Raw genomic sequence first — 9,721 nt, forward strand, 5'->3', positions numbered from 1 at the left:
AGACCCCCAAAAAACCCACCGAACCAAACCACTAAAGGAAACACAGATCTGAGGCGTTTGCAACATTTGCTCAGTGTCTTTCCCGTGGCCAGTGTGTATAGAGAGTGCCAATGGACTAGCAAGGAAGAGCACGGCTGACCTAAGGAAACAGCCAACTTTCCTCATATCCCTCCAGGGCCACTGCTGCAGCAAGCCAGCCCTAGATCTATAGCAGCTCTACACCCGGTGTTCACATAGCCCTTCTTTCAGGTACATCTCGAGCACTCCTGGATGCTCAAGGTTTAGTCACTAGCCACATCTCAGCATTTACTGGACACCACTAGATCCAGTGTGTGGTTGTCCTTCTTCAGATAAGGCGCCCCCCATTTCTTACCAAGGTTTCTCCAGCAGAGTGTAACATTCTGCAGCTACTCATAGAAGTATTCTTAAACCTCTGGATGTTTTCTGGATGCGAGTTAAATATGACTGCTATCTAAAAGCAGGCTGCTGAGAGAAGGGCAAATATGTGTGCAAATATCATATTTCTCAGCACCTCTGAACTGTCATACAGCCTAGATGTATGCTTTCTGCTTGTGCATCAAAAACAATACACCTGAATACTTAGGTACATCCTACACATTGTGCCCATGACACGCATCACATGTGTGCATAAATCTGCAGTGCTGGTGAACACTTAAAATGTTATCCACACAACTAATGCCAAGTGTTTTGGAAATATTTTTTGGTCTTCCAGGACTCCCTCACCTTATCCTAAATATAAAATTTCAGACTCCAAATTCAAAGCAAAGTTTTGCACAGGGGAAATTGTGATTTTCCTTGAAGGCTCAAAGGAAAATTTAGGATTTATATGAAAGACATGAGGTTAGTTATTAGCAATGTTGTTCTTCAAAGGACTATAGAAACTGAGAGGACTGATGTCATGGGAAAAGTCAAGTAATTGGTGAAAATGTTTTCAAAAGTTAACCTTTCCTTTTACTCCTTTTACTTCCCACTGGTTTTGTGCCAGAAGTAGGATCCCTTGGACTTACTGCTTGCAGTGAACCTGTTTCTCTACCTAAAGGTTCTCATTCCCATTTTATAGATCGATCTAAAGCTGTCTATCCAGCACCCTGAACACAGCAGCTCATCAGCCAGAGCTGTCCTCCTCTCTGAGCACTCATTGTCTACTGCAAAGCCATCGAGAGCCTTCCAGTTCACACTAACCCCAAGGGGTCCTTAATAGCCAGGTCTACCAGCATCCCTAGGGCATGGTCACTCTTGTTCACACCATGGGAGCACTACTTGATATCCTGAAGTTGGATTAAACCAGAAGCATGTGGATCATGTACTGTATGACCTTAACATGAAAATGATGGGACAAGTGCTGTCCTGGCAAGTGCCCCCCACCAGGCTACCCTCTGATGTTGCTTGCAACTCACTTGTCTTTCACAAGACGTACACAGAGGAAGGGATGCAAAGGGAGGTGCCCACATTCACCTTTGCCCACCTCTGTTTCCTGCGTCAGACCAAAATGGAGCTAAAAGAAAAGGGAAACCATGCTGCTGCTCCTTCAGAATTTGCAGGATGTATCCATGCAAATAAGAAGCCAGAACTTGGGCCTCTTTCTATTCCTTTTTCTAATGAAAATTGACAGGCCAGTGGCTCCAGTATCGTGACTTGCATCAGGGATAGTGTGTGCAGAGACTCACTCTAAATAAAATACAATAATTTTATTTTACTTGATAAAAGCATTGCTTGTGCTAGCCTTAAATTTCATATTCTCTACATTCCTTAGTGTCATCCCAGTTACACATCACTTCAAATAATGACACAAATCAAAATATTATCTTCCACATATAGTTAAGATGCATTTTGTATCCATACAGAGATAGCATCAAAAATAGCTATCCCTTACCATCTCTGAATATGAATGTTCCTTCCAGAATAGGAGTTTACTTGACAGGGTCTTCAGCAACAGTTATTACACCTTAAGTGTATATCCTGCCTTAATCCAACAGAACTTTCAGCTTTCTATTGGAGGCATAGCAGTTGAATTGATCTTTTATATAGGGGGACAAATTTAATTTTCCGGCTCCAATTTGGAAAAGAATGCCTATTCAAGACAGCACTTAAGCCTCACAGAAGTCCACAGGACCTAAACACATGTTTACAATTAACCATGTGCTTAAGTGGTGGTCCAAACTGGGTGAATAAATGTGAAGTCAGTAGGTCTGCTTGCATAAGAAAGAATTATCAGTCTGGAAGAGAATTACAGAATTTGGCTATAAGAGGCTGGAGGATTAGCAACAAATGTGTCATTCCTGTAAGTAATTTACTTAAAGCAAAGCCATGGCAGGACTCTTTAAAGTATGCACTCAGATTAATTTGAGGGACAGACTTAAAACTTAATTACCAACCAGGGACAACTGTAAATTTGTAATAATATATGAGAATCACCAACTGATTTTCAAATGAAATCTACAGAACTGAACATCCTGCTCAGATTTAATGAGTTCCAGCCCATTCCATAGCTAGGTTGTGACTTCACACAGAAAACTGACTAAGTAGCAGTGCAGGCCAAAGTAGTAATTATGGCTCCAAAAAAATAAAACCAAAGAGCACATGTAAGAGTCTCCTAGCCCTTCCAAAATTATTTTTGCAGTAGCAGTTTATGAGAAAAATATGAGAAGCCATCAAGACATCTTATGGGGTTTAAGTTCCCAGGTCTCATTTACTGATAAAGGGTCGTGTAGACTGTCAGACAGTACTGACAGTACTTTGATTAGTCTTAAGATACTTAACAGTGAGGATAAATGCCTTTATTGACCATATTTAAAGAAACATATGATTTCCAGGCAAGCTTATCACCTACATCACTTTCTCAGTATTTCTGACACATGAATAGCTGGTGCATCCATTTGATGAAGCTGGCACACTCCTACATTACATAGCAGAGGATAAAGAATTATCCCCAGATGTCACTCCAGTTCTGTAAAATCAATCAGATTTTTAACAATTAAGAACACCTAGACCAAATAATCATTATTGACAGGGGTTTGATTTGTTTGGTTCTAAATCATTATTCCTATTGTAGTCCTAATGCATTACAGTCATAGCTGGCTATGGAATATGAAGACCCCACCCAAACTAGACTGCATCCACTTTTGCAGTACCAGCAGCTAAAATCAACAAGAAGAACTTGAAGAGCACACAAATGACTGTAGCCCTCTATGGTAATGCAGGGCTTCAGCAGCTCCAGCTCAGCTCACTCCAGGGCAGCTGCATCCCACTGCCCCCATGCCAGAAGCCTGCAAGTCCCCCACAGGACCCCAGGGCAGCAGTGAGAGTAATTGTACCAGGGTATTTGCCTCCTCTTTCTCTTCAAGAGCTGTAGAAACAACAGGCCAGGCATCTGTGCCAGCTTTTCCCTTTGCAGCAGATGACACTGGTCTGCTTGTGCTCACAGAGTTGTGTGTGAGTGCTCTAAGGCTTTGCAGGTAATACCCCAGCTCTGGAAGTTACCAATTAATTCACTGCAGCTGCTCTGCCCTCTTCACTTACTAGCAGCTAAGTCTGGTAAATGGGTGGGTTGTTGGGCTAAGGAGTACAGGACTCTGAGGTGTGAGGAGGGATATGGTATTTCCTCAATTTTTCCTCTACTCGGCTCAAGGTACAACTCTCCAGAGAGTCAACACATAAAAAAATAAATGTTCCTTCAGAAGCATGCCAAGTGCCTATATACATAAAGAACAGCATACACATGAGCAGGGATGACATTACTGTCACTGAAGTGATTTACATGTTCCAGAGCCCTGGTAGGGCTGCTGCTGCTACATTCAGCATGTCCATGTGCCTCTGGCTTCCCTGGACAGCCTCCAGCACAGCATCATTCCTGGGACCCTCTGGAACACACTGCTCTCTGCCTGCAGACCCTATCCTGGAAAGGGGCCTTCCCAGCTGTCCTGGGCTCACAGGACAAGACCTCCAGTTATATGGAAAGGTTTTTCTCCCCAGAATTTCAGTCTCACATACAGGAGGATTATTACAGCTGGTCTCAGCAATAGAAGAAAACTGAAGCAATTAGTAATCTGGGCTTTCAGCAGATCAAGAAATTCATCTATCTAAACAGCAACAATATATACAATAAACAACCTGTTTATGTACTGCCATTTCTTCATGATACTGAGATGCTTCTGAGGTATTGAAGACCTTTTCTCCACTCCACAGGCCCAATCCTCCTGTTAAATCACTCAGCATCATGTCCACCTCCATTTCCTTTCCTGAAACAACTTCTAAGGAGCCTTTTGAGAAACATTTCAGCTTCTGTTTCAGCTGACCCACATGATCATCATTAATGGGTGATCAAAGTCTGAGGCACATCATCTGTTGCTTAATTACTAGCAGCACAGTCTAGGAAAACAGGTCAGTACATCCCTTTGCCCCAGCATGCTCTGCCCAGTGTACGATCATGGAGATGTCATGTCCATCACTGTGGGCTTTGGAACAGGTACAGAAATTTCTCTGGCTGCTTACTACAGAGTTTAGATCAGCACAGAGTCAAAAAGCAAAGACAGAAAACAAAGAAGGCCTGTGCTTAACCCTGGCTTTGTAATCTGACATGGATACGCCCAGTTCAGTATCAACCTCTCCAGACAACTCCCCAGTTTGCCACACTGCATTCAGGACAAAGCAGAAGTCTGCAAAGAAAGCTCTACATATAGCCTCCCATTTCTGGGAGTCTTTGCTGTGCCAGGAGTGGACAGAGAGCATTGTAAACCCCTCAGCTGAAGAGCTGATCCCCACATCAGGGTCAGTTTGCTCACTGGGCATGGGATGCAAGCATGGAGCAGGATGTGAGTGTGGAGCAAGGCTCTGCCCTGTGCCAGTCCAAACTGCAGGCTGCAACAAGCGACAGGCAGCCATCACAGAGGAGCATACGCTCCAAAGCCTCTGGCTGCCTTTGGATACACCAGATGTAGCTGGTCAGCAGGCTGATCAGCAGTATTTGGCACATGGTCTCCCAAAGCTGGAGAGAAACCGCAGAGCAGTGCTGGGAATATATGAGTTGTCAGCACCACAGCAGGAGAGAAAGAGACAGGGATGAATGGAGGCCTCTGAGCTGGTTAAGTCCATGTCTGCAAGCACAACTCCTGCCAGAGAACAGACCAATATGGGCAAGGAGAATGGGGCATGAGGGGTTGGGCAGCTCAGCCAAGGACATGCAGGGAGTCGGCACAGCTGGCCCAGGAATAACATGATGGAAGGCATATAAGTATCCTGGGTTTGAGCCCTCTCTCCTTGTCCCCACGAAAACCAGCCCCTGTGGCCATAGCATGCCCTTCCTCAGTTTATTTTCTCTGATCTTCATTGTAAGACAGGGCCCTGGCTTCCAAAATGCAGTATCTCTGCTCAGCAGACCCCATGCCCTCATTGCCTGCTGCCTCACAAAACTCCATGTGCCAGAACACCATGCTCGGCATGTCCTGCTGCCACAGAAGTTGCTGCTGTCAGTGCTGTCTGTCACTCAGCACAAGCAGCAATCACTGGTAGGCTTGTGGCAAGCAAGGGAAGGGAAAACAAAACAGGCTGAAGTGGCAGAGCAAGCCCCTCTGGGAAGATGACTCCTTCTTTCACTGGGATGTGACATGCAGCACTGGCTGCAGCATGTTTTGGAAGTAGCAAAGGCCGTGCCAACATCAGAGGGCCACTCATCACCCCAGAGTGTATTCTTGCAACAAATATTCTCATTATTCTTCCATTTTCCCCCATTTTTTCTTCATTTTTTGATATAACAGATAGCCGACTTCATGACACATGGCATAAAGTGAACCAAGTCACCCCTGCCATGACCTGACACCTCCTAGAGCTCCCCTGTCTGAGATGCTGTCACATCTTCTGAACAGGAATTCAGCCCATGGACAGTCCCACTTTCCACTCTTGTGTTATGTAACTCTTCTGTACCCAGAATCTATCTGTAGGTTCTGCTGCAGGTGCACAGGACCAAGCTGTTTTGTTTGGCATCAGCTGAGGAGGGGCAGGCTTGAGATCCAGATTGTCTCCTCTGCCTCCCCTGTAGCATCATTTTGGATGCATCAGTTCTTCTCCAGAAGACAGATGAAGCACTAACACACACTGGACAATATGGTACCTGCAGATCATCCATTAATGCTGGAGCAGGGAAATTCCTTGTCAGGAGATGCTGTGGGCACCAGGGGTTGGTAGGGGTTCAAGAGGCAACCAGGGAAATCCATAGCCAAGACATGCATGGCAAGCTAAGAGTTATGGTTATATTTGTCCTTGGTGAGGCAGTCCTTGAGTCACAAATTGCTGGCCACTGAACTGAAGCTGTGCACAAGTGACACAATCTGCTGGCCAAGTACTCCAGCTGCATCCGTGTGAGCTGTGCAGAGACTGGACACTGAGCTAGGTGGACTGCCTCTCTCAGTAAGGATGAAGGGACCAGGGCCAGCATTTTTCCAGCCTCTTCTTGTTCCAGACAGGTGTCTTATCCCCTGGGGGCCCTGGGAAGAAGGGCAACTTTGTAGTGTTGCCAGGGGCCCAGTCCTGCCAGCACAAGGCAGGGGAGAGCGTGCCCCTGCACACGTGTTCCTGCTGCACTGTGCCACCGTCTCCCCAGGACAGCCAGGGATGCAGCTCCCGGAGCCCACTGCCTGCTGGCAGGAGGATAATGTGGGTGTGTTACACTAATGACTGGCTGGGGCAATTTATCAAAGCTCTTTTGAGGCAGCTCATGTCCCATGAAGACAAAAGAGAGACTCAAAACCTTAGATCACCAAATTTAGGCCCTGGCCTAAATTTTGAAATAAATAAATAGATGAGAAATAAAGTTTCATCCAAGTAAGAAAAACAAGGGAATGACACAACTCTGCGCATGCACACAGGTGTGTGATCCAGGCAACCCTGCTTTGCTTCAAACCACCACCTCTCACAGGGCATCTTGCTGCCCATCAGGGTTAGGCACATTTGGGGACTTTAGGATTTGCATCAGCCATTGGGGTGTTTTATGAAGCAGAATCAGACGAATTTAAGATGCAGACCTGAGCTATTGACATGGTCATTGCCATGACTCGGGGGGCTGGCAGGCTGAGCAGAGAGGCCAGGGATGGAAAGGACCATAGAGAATATACCTGCCAGACAGCTTTCTTTTGAGTCACTGCTGAACACATTTAACACACTTGGAAGGAGCCCATGTGGCACATAGAAGCTGTTAGAGACATATAGAGCGGTTTTCCAACCTGGTAGCAGGCACAATTCCAGTGCTTTTATATAAATTTATTTAGTTAGTTAGGCTGCTTATTTACTTCTCTGTCCCACTTCTGAATAGGATCTTCTTCCAGCTAGCCATGTGCAATAACCCTGAAAGTCAGGAAATGGTGTGTTCCCACACTGCAGACTGACCATGACATCACACCAACCGATAGAAAGCACTCTCTGCCCTGCCAGCACACACAGACCAGCCCACTCAGGCTCATCTGGGCAACAAGGACCTTCCCAGGTCACACGCTCACTGCAGCTCTGACCAAGGAGACCTGGCAGTGTTTTGTACAGATGTGCATTTCTATGCTGTGGACAAAAGCAATCGCAGGCTGGATGGCCACAGCATCACCAGCAAAGGCTCCTGCTTCCACTCCTGCCCCCAAGAGAAAAGACACAGAGAGGTGAATCTCATTCATCAGTCAACTTGGCTGAAAAATCCCCTGTCCTCCCTGGCGGGGGAGCAGGGGCAAAGACAGCACTAGACAAGAGGAAAGAGGTATATATTTACCTCTTGGGAAAGAGGTATATATTTACCTCTTGGGAAAGAGGTATATATGGGTGATGGAAATAGCCTGGAGAGCCTTTCACTGGTGAGGTTATTGTTCTGAACCTGGACCTTATCAAGCACAGTCACCACACAGCACTTATTCATGGCCACGAGTTGGTTGTTAGGCTTTTTAGGTAGCAGCTGTTTGCACTATTAAAAATACCACTGGCAACCCAAGCCATCTTAGCAGAGACACTGAGGATTTAATTGGAAAGGACACCATAAATTTTCTCCTTTTGTCAGTCTAGATGATCTGCCTCGACCAGGCCTAAGGCATATTGATGGAAGAGCTGCTGCCTCCCTACCCTGCATCTAGCGAGTTGAGTCGCTGGAGTGATGAAAGCAATGCATCAGTGATCAGTCTCAGGGAAGTATTTGTTTAAATGGTACAGGATTCCCAGAAAATGATTAGCTAACATCTGCTGAACTGCTGGCAGCTTGATTTATCTCCCTGTTTAGAAAACTGTATATTTAGGGAAAAAAATAAATAAATTAGAGCCACTATGTCAAAATATTGGAACTGAGGGCTTTGAGCAGCAAATTCTTGCTAGTGCTTTTTTATAATTATGCTGGCCATTTTTTTGTACAGCTCCTTCCCTAGAAAACCTGGAAGACTAGTCCTCTCAGGAGCCTTGCTGTGGTAACAGTGAGAGTTCATATATTTTTTCACTAGAGATTCAAGTGAAGTAGGCTTCAGACTCACATCACCTTATCTTTTGCAGTGTCTCCTACTCAGATGTCTATTTGGTCTTCCAGCTCTGGGGCAAGCCTTCACCTTTGGAAAATAAACTGAAAATAGAGAACTGGGGAGTTAGTTTCGGAAGTTTTCCTAATTTTTGCCTCCCCTTATTTTCTCACTTACCAGACAGAAACTTTCATGTTAATACCAAAATGGCAAAATGCCTCTGAGTTGTGATCAAGTCTCTGTACTAAGTGGCTCAAGTTTCATTTAAGAGAGTAAAGTTTTGAATTAATAAAATTTTCATATTTTATTGCCATAACAAGAGAGGCTGGATCTAAAAGACACTCAGTGCTTGCTGCTGTTTGACTTCAGCAGTCAAAATATAACCATAAATATCACATTTATAACAGACATTTTGCTCTACTAGAAGCTATTCATCTTTACCCAGAATTTTAGAGAAAGAGTCATCCTGCAGTTTTGTCCCACTTAGCTATACTTTCAGTACTTTTTCCCACATAAATATATCACAATGAAGCACATGTATCTAGTCTGTCTATATCAGACCATGTATATATTTAGTACCTATATTCACACAGTATACATAAATATTGGTTTGTTTAGAAATGTAACATATAAATACACTACATTGCATTGCTGTTTCAGTCGTGAGTACACAGAACTGCAGCTGTAGAAATAAGGGGAGTAAAAGTCAATATTATGATATGTCATCACTTATTTTTTTTCCTGTTTATCCAATAACTCACAGTGTCAGAAAGGTTATAAGGCATCCTCAGCTGTTAGTGCGATTTCACAAAGCTCCTGCTGAACACACAGACTTTACTTACACTTGTTCTTGCCTTGAATTCTCAGAAATGTAGCAGTAAAGGATGTGAACAAGATAGCTGGGAATTTTCTCTCTACGAAAGTAGCCCATAGCACCCAGAACCCTGCCTGGAACCAGAGCTTGCCTTAGAAATTAGTAGAATCAATGCAGGACCAACATATCCTCACCTGGTACCCCCTGTTTTCTGGAAAAGCTTCACCAGCCACCTCAGCCCCCAGCCCTGCTCACCCACCTCTTCCACCAGCACTGTCACCTCAGGACACCCTCCTGCTGCAAAGCACCTCCCGAGGCACCAGCACTACCACAAGCCTTCCTTTTCAAGCCCAAAACTTGGGCAGGTACAGAGAAGTTGAATTTTTACCACACATGGCACGGCAAGGGTCACTCTGGG

This window comes from Parus major, chromosome 2 (assembly GCF_001522545.3).
Source record: "Parus major isolate Abel chromosome 2, Parus_major1.1, whole genome shotgun sequence".
Taxonomy (NCBI): Eukaryota; Metazoa; Chordata; class Aves; order Passeriformes; family Paridae; genus Parus; species Parus major.